At 58.7% G+C, this 13,310-nt stretch overlaps 1 protein-coding gene across 1 annotated transcript in view; it reads left to right on the forward strand.

Moving 5' to 3' along the window:
• The first annotated feature begins 10,695 nt into the window (after window positions 1–10,695).
• Window positions 10,696–13,310, forward strand: part of AEBP1 (AE binding protein 1) — a 40,913-nt gene continuing 38,298 nt past the window's right edge. The window contains 1 exon segment of the mRNA XM_073325475.1: window positions 10,696–11,311. The gene's annotated coding sequence lies outside the window, so the exon portion shown is untranslated.

A 13,310-nucleotide genomic window follows, 5' to 3' on the forward strand; every position in this document is an offset into this window, starting at 1 on the left:
TGACTCTGAATATTATCACAGCGTTGTTGAAGAAGAAATATGTGTTTATGGCCACTCAGGGCCCCACAGGTTGCAGGAGCTTAAAAGAACGTTGTCATAGAATCATAGAATCATAGAAGATCAGGGTTGGAAGGGACCTCAGGAGATCATCTAGTCCAACCCCCTGCTCAAAGCAGGACCAATCCCCAACTAAATCGTCCCAGCCAGGGCTTTATCAAGCCTGACCTTAAAAACTTCTAAGGAAGGAGATTCCACAACCTCCCTAGGTAACGCATTCCAGTGCTTCCTCACCCTCCTAGTGAAAAAGTTTTTCCTAATATCCAACCTAAACCTTCCCCACTGCAACGTTTGAGACCATTACTCCTCGTTCTATCATCTGCCACCACTGAGAACAGTCTAGATCCATCCTCTTTGGAACCCCCTTTCAGGTAGTTGAAAGCAGCTATCAAATCCCCCCTCATTCTTCTCTTCCACAGACTAATAACGTCAGATGAGGCCCGGTGTTTAATGCTGAAGTTTGTGGTGCTGATGTTTCCATCTCTGGTATGAAAGAAAGACTCGCTATAACTGCAATTACCTTGCATATCTTTGTACCGCACAAGAACTTACAATGGTCCTTTGTTTCATTTTCTTTTTTTTATTTCAATCTTGGACTTTGAAGAGACCAGCTTCATGGTCGAAGAAGTATGTTTTAGGGCCCTAATTCATTATAAAAAGCATCCTGAATTTCAGTCGTCATTATTTAAAGCCTATTCTTTAGGTTTACAAACCCCACATGCTGGGTCAGTTTGGTGTCCAGTTTTTCGTTAACTGATGATAAAGCGCGTTGATAAAATGGGCAATACAAATGCAAAATTCATGGAAGCTGGCCTCCATGTCTCTCTAGCGAGGATACATTCTGTATTTAAACCGTAAATGAATACGCATGTGATGTTGCATAATTTTCATTAATTCCCTGGGGTGTAACTGACCCCGTGCACCAGTGTGGGAAGGGCGTTTCTGGCTGGAGAAACCTCCAGGGCAGGGGACAACTTTTGTAGAACTCACGCACCGGTTCCCTCGGCTGTGTCACGGAGAATCACAAGGCAGCGGGTTAGACGCGGTGAGTTCTAAGATGAGTTCTCTTCTCTCCAACGCCTGCAAAGCGTGATGCATGACGGATGGCTCTCCAGGTGCAGAGGCCCACTGCCAGAGATGGGAGGGTTTAGAGAGCACAGAGCTTGTTGCGTTAGGTGCAAGCCCCCCTGGCAATTCACAGAGGGATTTATCTGTTGTCTCTAGATGTTCCTGAGACAAGGTGGGGGAGGTTATAGCTTTTATTGGACCGACTTCTGCTGGTGAGAGAGACGAGCTTTTGAGCCACAAAGAGCTCTTCTTCAGAGCTGGCGTTCCCAGATGCTGAGGTTGATTCGTCTCCTCCTCTGCCCTCATTCCTGTGCCAAGCGGGCCCGGCTCTGCTAGCTCCCTGAGCACGTGGCTGCAGGGAGCCCGGCGAGTGACCTCGGGAGCGTGGCGTTCAGGCCCCCCCACTCACCCCTGATCCGTGCCTCGTGGCACCCTACGCTCAGCCATGGCACCGCAAAGCTGGTGCCATAATGTGATGAGGGAAGGACAGACGGGGAGGGCGGGTCAGCCTTTGCCACGTTGGATGTGACGTCGGCGGTTGGTGTGGCACATCCAAGCCGGACACCTGGCACAGGACATTGGCACAGACACCCAGGGTCAGTGCATCCCTGATCCCTGGGGTGAGGGCAGCAGCTTTCGCTCCCTCCCCCTTTTCATGGGTGTCGGGCAGAATCCCCCGGACTCGGGGGTCATCCTTGGGGCTCACGCTGCCCTCCCCCCATTTTATTGCCTGAGAGTGACCGTCACAGGGTGTCTGGCCCCTTTCTGGGGAGATGGCCCCAGCCCCACCTGCGGCACGATTAGCTCACCCCCCCAGGTGGGGAGAATTAAGGTCATGTGACTGGTGGGTCATGTGACCCAGCCCACTCCCTTATCTAGCCCAGAGGCCAGGGGAGAAAGCAGATGGGTGGTGGCAGATGGCTGCAGAAGGGAGCAAGCAGGGATCCTGTGCTAGACGGGGAGGAGAGGACTCCAGAGTGGTGGGGCTGAGACAGGAGGCCAGACCCCAGGAAAAGCCCTGGGGGTTGCTGCTGGAGAGGAGCAGGAAGAGGGAAGGTGCTCAGGGAGGAGGTTTCTGGACCCAGCTGCAGACTGGGGTGAGGACTCCTTGGTTTCTGTTGGACTTGGGCTCCCCGCTGGTGGGGAGAGCTGCGGGTAGAGGGCAGCTGGAAGGGGGCTGAACTCTGAGAATGACCGGGACCAAGGGTTGACCCATGTAAATCTCCGGGAGCAATGGGGAAAACCCAGGTGAGGGGAAACAGAGGCAGGGCTGCTGCAGGGCCTCCCCCTGCCGCTCTGGAGGAGACGACCCCGCTACAGCGACTGTGATGATTGGGGAACACGTCTGTGCAGCTCATGACTCCTGGTGGAGACTGTGAAGTGGTGGCTGTGAAAATTACTGTATCACGAGGTCCCAAAGTCACCGTGTATTCGTCATGGCTGGCAGGAGCTCAGGGTGCAGCACCTTGAGGCAAGGGGAGAAGCTGTGTCCTCCTGCTGTGGAAAGGACTGGGGAGGTGGAGTGAGTGGAAAGGCCCCGAGCAGCAGCCCGGAGGGTACATCTGCACCACGCGGCTGCCCTGGCTGTGCCAACGTAACCCTCGAGCGTGGACCAGGACCACGCCCAGGACCAAGGTAGCTCCGGCCACGGAAGCATTCTTGTGCTGATGCAGCTGTTGCTATGCCGAGGGTGTAGCTCCGGGGCTGTTGACGCCGACTTGCAGAGCTGTGTTGAACCAACTTTAAGGAGACACCATGGTGTGGACAGTGGGCTTGAAAACCCCGTTGCCTGGGGGGGTCTGGGGAAATGCAGTCACCGGAGTGGGTGGGAAGTGGTGGGCCAAGGTCGTGGAAGGAAAGCCGGGGGAGAAGGCTCCGTGGACCAGGACCCGAGCCACAGGCTGGGTCCTGGATGGCCCCAGAGGACCCTGACCCCCAGCCCAAAGTGCGCCCTGGAGTGGGAGGGAAACTGAGGCAGGGAAATGCAAGTAGGGGTGGTTGTTCTTGTACAGATCTGTGTATTCAAGTAAATAAAGTGAGTGACCGAAGCCTGTGTAAGGTGTTTGCTGTGATGCACCATGCGGCCCCTTGAAGAGAGAACCCCAAACGTTTTCCCCCTTCGGGTGGCGTGTGGGAGAGGCCGTGCTTATGCTCTGGGGTAGCTTGCGGGGGGGTCAGTGCTGGCCCAGGGGATTGAAGGCAGGGGGGCTGCAGGCTCCCATAGCCGGGCAGGGGTAACAGGCTGGGAGTCGGTGTCCCAGGAGACGTGCCAGGCAGGCCACACCCAGGGCAGGCAGTGTCCTGCTCCCATCACAGCCATCCGGCTCGGTGACAGCGGGGTCCGTGCCCTGTGCCCAGGGCAGGGCGCGTGAACAGAACTGGTTGTATCCAAGCCATGCCTCACCTCACTGCACTGGCCTGATCTGGGTGTCAGAGAGACCCCCGGGAGAGGCCTGTGACCAGGGCTGGAGGGACTGGGTGGCTGGCCAAGCGGCAGGGGTGCACAGGGAGGGCAGAGCAGCCGTGGGGAGACTAGTCAGGGGCACAGCCTGTGGGGGAATCCGGGTTATGGAGTGGCCTGTGGGGAGGATGTGGGGCACAGAGCAACCCATGGTCAATCCAGAAAGTGGAGCAGCCTGGGGCGGGGGGGTCTGAAGTGCAGAGTGATCCAGGGTGCAGTGACGCTTGTGGGGATTTGGCGTGTGGATCAGCCCACGGAGATTTGGGGTGCAGAGCAGCCCCTGTGGGATCTGGGGTCTGGAAGGGCCCGGTGGGGGGGATCCAGGGTGCAGAGTCAGCCATGCAGGGATCCGGGGTGCAGAAGACCTTGGCATGGCTTATGGCACAGGGGCGGCCTCTCCTGCGAAAGCCGAGACCTGGTCCTGTTAGCCACACCGTCACTGGGCTCTGACCTGCCTCTGACCAGTGGGCCGGAGCGAGCTGCAGGTGGGCTGGGGCCACCCCTCTGAGTGAGACCCAGAGAAATGCCCCTCTCTGCACCCCCACCCCCACGAGGCTCTGGCATGAGCCCCCGGAACGGTGTCATCCTTGAGCAGATGGCGGGCAAGGAGGGCCTCTGTTCTCAGTGCCCAAGCCCAGCCTCAGGCAGGTCATGCGAGACGAGGGCCGCAGGAGCTGGGGTGCAGAGCAGGCCGGGAGGGGAGCCAGCTCGTTAATTGCTGTTTGTGCAGGCAGGGCCAGCGTCCCCATGGAGCAGCCGGAGAAACTGGCACCTGGTTATTAACACTTTCCTTCCCTCCAAAAACCATTCCTCTTTCTCACATCTCCCAGGCTGGCCCCTCTCTTGGGGCACCTGGCTCCTCCCCCAGCACACCTGGCTCCTCCCTGGTGCTCATAGCTCCTCCCCCAGGGCACCTGGCTCCTCCCCTTGGTTCGACATGCAGTTCAGATCAGGTGCCCACCTGCCACCCCTTGAACCCGGCTTGTTTCCCACTTCTCCCCTGCCTCTTGGGACCGTCACGCGGAGTCGTTCTCAGGCCAGGAACCTGCCAATCCTCAAACCCAGCAGCAGGAGGTGCTCAGGTTTAGGTTAAAGCTAGCTCAGGTGTGTCTACGTAAGCTGCCATCACCCCTTCTGATTGCAGCATGGACACATCCGCGGTGTGCCTCGGAACGCACACGAGTCTGAAGCCAAGTTCAGGGCCAAGTCCCCCTGACAGCTGACCCCTAGGTGAAGGCTGTCACTTGAACTCTCCCCTTTCCTCCCTGCCCTGCCCCCCGGCTCAAACCGGTGATGACCAAGGAAACGCAGAAGCTGGTATTTCAAGTGATTGTGAGGCCAAAAGTTACATCACTGTCTGCAGAAATGTGGTTTTAATCAGAGTCCCTTGTTTACTCAGATCTCCGTTAGGAGCAGCTGTGAGCAAAGCACAGGATGGATGGGTTTGCTGGCTCTGCCACGGGCCTGCTGGATGACTCTGGCCAGGTCAAGTCCCCGCTCTGTGCCTCAGTTTCCCCATCTGTCCATAGCTATAACACCACCTTGCTCCTCTCATCAGGAGATCTCAAAGCCCTTTACAAAGGAGGACACTATTGTTATCCCCATTGTACAGATGGGGAAATTGAGGCACAGGGAGGCGAAATGGCTTGCCCAAGTTCACCCAGCAGCAGAGTCAGGAACAGAACCCAGGCCGGTGCTCTATCCACTAGGCCATGCTGCCTCCCACATAACTCCTAACAGCCCCCACGGGAGCCAGGAGGCTAAGTTCAGAGAAGAAGGAACTGGATGCTGGTCTCCTGAGCCTTAGACCAGTTCCATGGCCACAGACCCGCTCAGAGGCAGAGGTTGAGGGTTTCCGATCTCCACCTGCGGCTAGCTTTTAAACCTGAATACACCCATGTCAGGAGGTGAGCGGTTGGCCTGTCATTCCCAGTATCATTCATGGGCTTTGCCCCCAGTTCAGCTTTGGGTGAAGCCACGGAACGTTTCAGAGTGGAAGCCGTGTTAGTCTGTGTAGCGGGGTGGTTACCCGCTCCTGCCCTGTGGGGCTTAAAAGCCAGCCCAGGGAGAGAGCCAGGGCTGAAGGCAAGAGAAGCTGGGCTGATTGGGGAAATGGCCGCAGCTGCGCCTGTAAAGGGGCTGCTCGGCTGAAGCTTACCCAGTCTCTCTCTGCGTTCGGCCCCGTAATAGTCTGTATCAGCAAAAACAATGAGCAGTCCTTGTGGCATCTTAGAGACTAACAGATGTATTTGGGCGTAAGCTTTCATGGGCTAGAACCCACTTCATCAGATGCATGGAGTGGAATGCACAGTAGCGAAGTATAAATACACAGCACATGAAAAGATGGGAGTTGCCTTACCAAGTGGGGGGTCAGTGCTAACGAGCCAATTCAATTAAGGTGGAAGTGGCCTGTTCTCAACAGTTGACAAGAAGGGGTGAATATCAAGGGAGAGTGAATACCCCATTGCCAACTCTGTCCGCATATCTATTCAAGGACACCATCATAGGACCTAACCACATCAGCCACACCATCAGGGGCTCGTTCACCTGCACATCTACCAATGTGATATATGCCACCATGTGCCAGCAATGCCCCTCTGCCAGGTACATTGGCCAAACTGGACAGTCTCTATGCAAAAGAATAAATGGACACAAATCAGACATCAAGAATTATAACATTCAAAAACCAGACAGAGAACACTTCAATCTCCCTGGTCACTCAGTAACAGACTTAAAAGTGGCAATTCTTCAACAAAAAAACTTCAAAAACAGACTCCAACAAGAAACTGCAGAACTGGAATTAATTTGCAAACTGGTCACCATCAGATTAGGCCTGAATAAAGACTGGGAGTGGCTGGGTCACTACAAAAACTAATTTCCCTCTGCTGATACTTACACCTTCTTGTCAACTGTTTGAAATTGGCCACCTTGATTGCATTGGCCTCATTAGCACTACAAACGTGATCTTCCCTCCCTTGGTATTCTCCCCTTCTTGTCAACTGTTGAGAATAGGCCACTTCCACCTTAATTGAATTCGCTCATTAGCACTGACCTCCTACTTGGTAAGGCAACTCCCATCTTTTCATGTGCTGTGTATTTATACCTCCCTACTGTGTATTCCACTCCATGCATCTGATGAAGTGCGTTCTAGACTTCGACAGCTTATGCCCCAAAAAATTGGTTAGTCTCTAAGGTGCCACAAAGGACTCCGCGTTGTTTTTTCATGGAACGTTTGTGAATGAAAATCCATGTGACAGTTACGATGAGATGATGTATTTATTTGCTGGCTGGTTTTGCAAAGTTTTTCACTCCCCAGGATTTGGACTTTCCCTGAAATTCCAGGATGACGGAAAGGTCGACACAGCAAGGGCTATCAACAAAAATTGGAAAAGCATCTTTCTGGGACAGCGCTGACTGGGAGGACGCTTCCGGACCTGCTGCTTGACAGATGAAGCTCAGAGATGGGATTCAAGAGCTGCTGAATTCTCTCCCCACCTCTTCCACTGATGGGCCTGACCAGCAACTTACAATCACACCGGCTCGGAGCCTGAAGCCAGGAAAAATCACTATCTTTGATTCACAGCAGAGGTAGCAGACAGGTCTGGCTCTTGCTTCTGAGGTCACGGGTTCAAATCCCTGGGGGGTTGGGAAAGAATGCTGTATCTATTGTCTTCAAGAGCTGGCTGGCAGCTCAATTCCTGTGGCAATCTGTACAGTGCTGGTTTGATTCTGGCTCGACGGTTACCCAGCCAAGCAAGGCTGAACCCAGAGTAGACCCCACCGCTCCTTAGCCAGGGGGAAAGCAGCATTCACAAATGTGCGTGGCTGACATCTCCAAACGCTGACCGATATTTGGGGTGAAATGTCATCCACCTTTGGACATTCAGAAAAGAATAATAATAACACTAGCACCATGATCTCAGCCGGGGCCAAATGTCCTGCGAACGCCCCCAGTGGGGAGTCATTGTGACAGATTAGGGATTTGCTGTAATATCTTGTAATATCTGTGCCTCAGTTTCCCCTACGTGGCAATGCCATTCAAAACATTACGGAAAATTCCCACTCCGTTACAATTGCGTTTCCCTTTCTTCTTACATTGCAAACCAACTCAACAAAGCGGTGCGTGTGTCAGCCAGGGAGGCTCGGGGCTGGCGGCTGTGAGCACGCTCTTCCAAAGGAACCGTGCCAAATCCTCCTTATGCAGCGAGTTCACCGGCGGGTCTCGGCCATAGGAACAAGACTCGCTCCTCTGGAACTGTGCAAATCCTTCCACGCGGCTGTCCAAATGCTCATGTGCGGCGAGGGCTGAGTGCCACCAACACCCTCGGCAGTCACACGGCCGAGGTCGTGGCACCTTGCTGGATCAGGCCCAGTGCCCACAGCAGGTGGCCGTAACCCCAGACTCACCTGCTTCTTTCTGTTCCAGCTGGGCAGGCAATGAAGCTGAGGGCCACCTGTTGAAAGCACGTGGCCTCCTTTCCCCCTGCAGCATCTGGATGGTCCAGCCCCCCACTGGGCCTCTTCCAGCTCAGAGCATCCTTTGTGCCCGGAGGAGATAAACCCGGGGCTCTGGCTGCTCCCCAGAGAGCACGGAGTGACTCCAGACAGACCCTGCGCTGAGCCTCCACCAGGCCCTGGTCCTCCGTGGGCTTCTTCTTAAGGATTCAAACAGTCAGAGCCAGGACGTCCTCTCCCCTCCCTCCCCTTCCCCATGACTCCCTGACAGAAGAATGCCTGAGGCTGGAGCCAAAGCCTTCTCCAGCATGGGGCTCCGGGCAGGCCGGGGAACGGGGCTGCCAGCCGCACCCAGAGAGCCTTCTGGACTCTGCCTCGAGCTGCTCGTTCTGCACGGAGGAGGCCCTGACTCCTGGCGACGCTGCTGATTGCTTTAGCCGCCGCTTGCACTTGGCGCTGGGGTCCCCCCTGGGGTGGGAAGGGACCAGTTTTTTCGATATCCTGCCGACATCAGCCGGGCCCAGCCTGCTCCCTGGCAGGGGCCCAGGGAGGGATTCTCCGGCCGGCGCGTGGAGCCCTAGGAAACGGGTCATTTCTCTTCCCCGCGGAGCTGGCGGCCTGCTCTGTGCAGCCAGGTGCTCGGAGAGGGGTGAGACAGCACCGCTGCTCCCCCGAGCCAGCCGCAGCTGGTGTACGCTGCTCGGCGCTCTCCCGCTCTCCAGGGCACTGGCCAGCTCCCGTGCAGCTGTGCCCCGCTTGGGGGGGGTCTCAGCAGCACCATTGTTGCGCCCGGCTAGTCCCAGCAGGGGGCAGCGCCCCCACAAGCACCTCTGCTCTTCGCAGGCGGCCCCCCCACGTCAGCCCCTGAGACGTGCAGCAGGAGGAGGGAGCTGGGGGTCTGCCCCTTGCAACGGTGCTAACCCCCCAGTGCTGCTCTCGCTGACCGGCCCCAGCAGCATCCGGCCCCATCCTCGCCCCAGTGCGGTCACTGGGAGAGGGAGTCCAGACCCCTCTCTATGGAGGAGAGGGGGTTCCCCCTTGTCACAGGACGGGAGGGGGAGCAGAAAGAGCCCAGCAATTCGGCTGGTTGCGCCCCTCCTTCCTTCACCCCTCCACACAGGTGCTTGAACCGGGGGTGCTGGGGGCTGCCCCACCCCCTGGCCTGATGTAGTTGCCATTATAGCCAGGGTTTACAGTTTGGTTCAATGGCTCTCAGCACCCCCACTATAAACTTTGTTCTAGCACCCCTGGCCCGCCATGAACAATGGGTCAATCCGCCCCCCCCTTTCTCCCTCCCCTCTGTGTGCAGTGGGCGAGTCCGTTCCCTGAACCACTCCCTGCTCCCCCTCTGCAATGGGTCAGTCTGCTCCTTGTCCCCCCTCCCCTCCTGTGAGCCATGGGTCAGTCTGCTCCCTGCTCCCCCCTCAATGGATCAGTCCACTCCCTGCTCCCCGTCTGCAATGCGTTGGTCTGCTCCCTGTTTCCCCCTCCCCTTGTGTGAGCCATAGGTCAGTCTACTCCCTCTCCGCAATGGATCAGTCCACTCCCTGCTAGTGCTCCCCCTCCCCCAGTGAGCCATGGGTCAGTCCACTCCCTGCTCCCCCTTTGCAATGGGTCAGTCTGCTCCGCCTCCCCTCCCGTCTTGTGAGCCATGGGTCAGTCCACTCCTTGCTCCCCTTTTGCAATGGGTCAGTCTGCTCCGCCTCCCCTCACCTCCTGTGAGTCATGGGTCAGTCCACTCCCAGCTCCCCTTTTGCAATGGGTCAGTCTGCTCCGCCTCCCCTCCTGTGAGCCATGGGTCAGTTCACTCCCTGCTCCCCCTTTGCAATGGGTCAGTCTGCTCTGCCTCCCCTCCTGTGAGCCATGGGTCAGTCCACTCCCTGCTCCCCTTTTGCAATGGGTCAGTCTGCTCCGCCTCCCCTCCCGTCTTGTGAGCCATGGGTCAGTCCACTCCTTGCTCCCTTTTTGCAATGGGTCAGTCTGCTCCGCCTCCCCTCACCTCCTGTGAGTCATGGGTCAGTCCACTCCCTGCTCCCCTTTTGCAATGGGTCAGTCTGCTCTGCCTCCCCTCCTGTGAGCCATGGGTCAGTTCACTTCCTGCTCCCCCTTTGCAATGGGTCAGTCTGCTCTGCCTCCCCTCCTGTGAGCCATGGGTCAGTCCACTCCCTGCTCCCCTTTTGCAATGGGTCAGTCTGCTCCGCCTCCCCTCCCCTCCTGTGAGCCATGGGTCAGTCCACTCCCTGCTCCCCTTTTGCAATGGGTCAGTCTGGTCCGCCTCCCCTCACCTCCTGTGAGCCATGGGTCAGTCCATTCCCTGCTCCCCCTTTGCAATGGGTCAGTCTGCTCTGCCTCCCCTCCTGTGAGCCATGGGTCAGTTCACTTCCTGCTCCCCCTTTGCAATGGGTCAGTCTGCTCTGCCTCCCCTCCTGTGAGCCATGGGTCAGTCCACTCCCTGCTCCCCTTTTGCAATGGGTCAGTCTGCTCTGCCTCCCCTCCTGTGAGCCATGGGTCAGTTCACTTCCTGCTCCCCCTTTGCAATGGGTCAGTCTGCTCTGCCTCCCCTCCTGTGAGCCATGGGTCAGTCCACTCCCTGCTCCCCTTTTGCAATTGGTCAGTCTGCTCCGCCTCCCCTCCCCTCCTGTGAGCCATGGGTCAGTCCACTCCCTGCTCCCCCTTTGCAATGGGTCAGTCTGCTCCGCCTCCCGTCCTGTGAGCCATGGGTCAGTCCACTCCCTGCTCCCCCTTTGCAATGGGTCAGTCTGCTCCCTGCTCTCCCTCCCGTCCTGTGAGCCATGGGTCAGTTTGCTGTGGGTGGCCTCCCTCTGGTCAGCTCCCACCTGTGCCATGGGGCTGACAGCCCTGCCCAGGGCTGGCCCTAGAGCAAACGGTGCCCCTGGCGAGGAGCCTCTTTGGTGCCCCTGCACTTGTGAAACCTTCGGCTGCCTTCTCTTGTCCGGCGTTCGTAGCCCATTTCACGACTTCGTTGCACGGCTGGCACGTGTGCTTTAGAACACGACAGCCTTGCACGCTGGGCTGTGTCAATCTGGGCGGCGGGAGGAAAACGCCGCTCTCAGGAAGTCGGGGAGGTGCCGCGAGATTCTCCAAAGGCCCAGGACGTTCTCGGGGATGAGTGACCAACGAAGCCACGCCGGGAATGCCCGACACATGGGACCTCAAACATTGCATTGCCCCTTCTGCCGCTAACCACAAGAACAGCGCCCCCCCGGGCCCGGCACGCCGGAGAGCAGGCTGCCCGGATACTGCGGCCACGTAAGTACCTTTGTGCTTGCAAACCCAGAGAGCACAGCAGGGCCCTGCGGCCGTGGGTGGGTTCTGCGGCTCGCTCCGCACGCGGATGGGCCTGGCACGTGCCCGAAAGCAAGGGCGGCTCTCCTGCGTGCCGGAGGCGAACGTGGCCCGGCTGTAACCGCCTGCCGCCAGCCTCCAAATCAGAGCCTGTCCCCGCAGGACAGGCAGGGCGGAAAGGGGGGAGCCGTCGGTCTGCTGCGGGGTAACAAGCTGTGCCTGCTTGGCAGATCGCCCTTTTGCAGAAGCGAGGCATCTCCCATATGGCGCTGTGGAGTAGGGACCGCGGAGCGGCGTTCGCTCCCTGCTGCTGGCTGGCTGCCAGTGGTGGGCGCAGGACCCGCGTTGCACCAGCAGGCCCAGGCTCACCGGGACGTGGATCTGCGGCCAACGCGCTGGAAAGTTCCAGCTGCCGCGGATCGCAGCGGGGCACGTGGGCTGCAGCCTTTCCGGAGGAGGCCGCGCCCGGCTCCCTCCAGCTCTCTGCAGAGCCTGGCATCCTGCCGCAGGGTTGTTCTAAAGCCAGTGGAGAAATACAAGGGAATTTCTGCTGCCACCGTGTGTCCCCACGAACCTCCCCCAGCTCGGCTGGCTGGGGAGGCTCCCTTTTCGACCGGGGGGTTCTGGCTGAAAACCAGACACCTGGCAGCCTGAGCCCGGTCTCTGCTTCCCGTGCGTTGCTCTGCCCGGTGCCTTGCTCGGCAGTTATCCCCATCCCGCTGCAGCCTTTCCACTCCTTTATCGCCAGGCTCTGTCCGCCCGGGCACGGCCCGAAGCAGGCTGGCCCCCTGCGAATGTTTGTCTCCACCCAGTCCCTGGGACTGTGCAAGGAGGAGCCGTGAGCCTGGGCAGTGCCAGCATCTCCCCTTCTCCTGCGGCGTGGCTGGAGCAGCGGAACCACCCGTCTGTTCCGCACGGAGCGTCTGCCTCGGGCCTGGTGCTTTGCAGGGTGTTTAGTCCTCTGGCTGTTGGGGTTTGTTGAGCCCTCCAGTTGCCTGGTGTTTCTCAAGCCCCTGGTGCCTGCGCCCTCCAGCCCCCCGGCTCTCCGAGACGTCCAGCATCGTGCGCCAGGGCCCGGGCGAGACGGGAACGGTGGCGCTGGGCCCTGCCAAAGGCTGCCACCGGCAGCAGCCCCTGGTTTTGGAGCCCCTCACGCGCTTGGTGCTCTGGTTCCTGGGGGGTGCACAGGGGACGACCCGGCAGCCAAAGCTTCTGCGTGGACGGGGGTCGGGGGTTGTGCTGCTCCACCTCTCAGGAAGCCTGTACGGGCAGCGGTTTCCTGAGATGCCCGGAGACGCCGCAGGGCTCTCGGCGGCTCCCGGTAGGTGCTGCTGGAGTCCGTTGCACTTTAGCTCCCAAATCGAGACCAGCGGGAGCCAGTGAAGCCCTGGCGCTCCCCAGCTCACAGGGAGGGTACCCCTGCTGCCCTGCCCAGTGCAAGGGGCACCCAGCCCCCTTTGAGGGAGCCAGCTCTGTCCCTGCTGGCAGGATGTGGATGCTGCCACACCTTTCCCGCCGGGCTTTGTGTGCAGCCCCCAGATTCTGGCTCAGCCCCGGCATTCGCGACAGCTGGACAGGCCCCCCGCTCCCTCCAGCCAGAGCACAGAGCCTGCCGCAGACCCAGGGCACTCGCCGGCTGAAGGCGAGAGCTCCAGTTTCAGGCTGTGGGTAGCATTCCCAGCCCTGGTTCCCAGCAGCCCCCCTCTGGTTCTGGCCAACCTAAACTTCCCAAATGCTTATGCAAGGTTTAGTCTGGCAGGAGTTCAGGATACGGCCCAGGCTGCGCGGCAGCCAAGAACGCAGAGAGAGCTGCGGAGGGGGAATGCAGCCGGGCTAGGCAGTACCCCGAGCCCTCTCGTCAAAGAGCTGCAGTCTGTGCTCCCCCCGGACCCCCTCTGACAAACCCCGGTGCTGCAGCCCAAACCGTGCTGCCCGGGGCGGGACACGGCAATACCTTTGAGCC

The sequence above is a fragment of the Lepidochelys kempii genome, chromosome 26 (assembly GCF_965140265.1).
Source record: "Lepidochelys kempii isolate rLepKem1 chromosome 26, rLepKem1.hap2, whole genome shotgun sequence".
In the NCBI taxonomy this organism is placed as follows: Eukaryota; Metazoa; Chordata; order Testudines; family Cheloniidae; genus Lepidochelys; species Lepidochelys kempii.